Here is a 2,003-nt window from a genome sequence, read left to right on the forward strand (position 1 = left end):
ATATGTTAATTATGTTAAGAACATGATTACTGATGTTGCACAAATGAATGGTGTTATTTTGATGTTTGTCATTTTTTTTTAGAATTTTGTCACTTTTGGAGTGTTTGTATCACTTTTTTTGAATTTTGTCACTTTTTATGAGTTTGTGTTACTTTTTTTGAATTATGTCAAAAAAAGTGACAATTTTTTATCAAAAAGTGACACAATGTCATTTTTTAATTTTACATAGTATTTTTTACTTCCAAAAATTTTTCATATGATTTTTCAAAACACCTCTAATTTTAAGGGTATTTTTGTAAGTTGCCCCTTTTTTTTTCCAAAGTGAATCCCTTCACGGCCCATTTAATAATATTATAAAGGATGGTTAAACTCTTCAATCTTTAATTGTGGTTGTATTCTTCGATCTTTGCTCATTACAATAATTATCTCCTAAACCTTTTTTGTCGAATTCTTATCTTGAACCTTCTATTAATTAATACGCCTTATTCTTGGTGGTGATTTATATCAAAATATTTTGTTTTCATATTTTAAAATGAGGAAAAAATATTTTACGCACTTTATATTTATTTATATCTAAAATATATGATAAGAAAATAAATTGTTTTACGTCATTTCAACGAACTTTTGAACATAAAACTATTATCAAATATAAAATATATTAACTAATTGAATGTTTGAGGATAAAAATGACATGAAAAATTACTAGGAATATAAGTACTAAAATGAACAAAAATTAATAATTTTAAGTGCAATTAAAATGTGGTGTAAGAAATAAAAATCGTGGTGCGATAATTCCTCAATTCTAAATCCATGACATATAGAGAAAAACCACACCATGCCGCGGCCTGCCACCCTCTTTCCCACCCACCACCAAACAAAACACCATCCCAATGTTAAATAATTTTATCAATTAATTATTGTTAAAAAAAGTTATTTATTTCTATTTAGGTAAGGAGAGCATAAAACCCATAGAGAAACCTCTTGATGTCAGATTTCAATTGGATACATGGCGCAAAGGTCCTACCTTAGGTGCACATGGCTTTTTCCAACCATGGAGAAGACCATCGTGGACATTCCACAATCAAAAGTGAACTTATATAAATGTATTTGAATGTAGGATGAACAATGAATTAAAGCTATAAAGATGTGTACGATAATAGGGTATGAAGAGAGAATTACCAAGTTACTATTGAAAATGTAGAATTGATGTACCCTTGAAAGACATCAATAACATGTGATCTCATATTAACGTTCGAACGTCGACCTTATAGGCGTAATCTAAGCCTAGGCCTATCATCTAAAAATTATTCTAAAAGATTAACTAAGTAACGTCTATAATAGAGATGTCAAATCAGTCGGATGTGTGAAATATCTCTTAGATGGATTGATGCTATAAAAGATGCCTCGTGAAACAAAGCCTCATCACTTCGAAAGCATGCTGAAGCAATTAATAGTACCTCGCCTCGCACATGAAGGTTTGACTTATACGTCTCACTTTGGTTTATGTACAAGACCTTAGTTAGATCATGTAAGTGAAAATAATGTGTACGAACCTTTGATGCCTTCTTGTCAGCGATCGTCATGTGTCCAACCTTGTTGGTCGAGATGTAACAAAATCAATATATATTGTTCTATTTCATATATTACATAAAGTTCTACAACAAATACAATATACACGCAATCTACGTGATATGCACAAAAATTACAACCCGACCCCAAACTTTCGAGCATGGCCCGAGGTTAATACCCCAAGCACTCCCGTCTCCAAAAATCCTCTAAAATGTGGTTAGGCCTATTAAACGTCGGGCCTAATAGTCAAGCCTTATTAAGGTCAAGCCCACATAATGAAAATATTATTCCTCATGCCCTCGTTTCAAGCATCTTGCGAGTTTGAGTCCTCCTATTACTCAACCAGTCGTCCTCATCCAAATACTAAACGTATTACAATTCATGCCAAACTCAAAGTGATAATTGTGATATAACTCAAACACTATACAAGATAG

This window comes from Olea europaea, chromosome 12 (genome assembly GCF_002742605.1).
Source record: "Olea europaea var. sylvestris chromosome 12, O_europaea_v1, whole genome shotgun sequence".
Lineage (NCBI taxonomy): Eukaryota > Viridiplantae > Streptophyta > Magnoliopsida > Lamiales > Oleaceae > Olea > Olea europaea.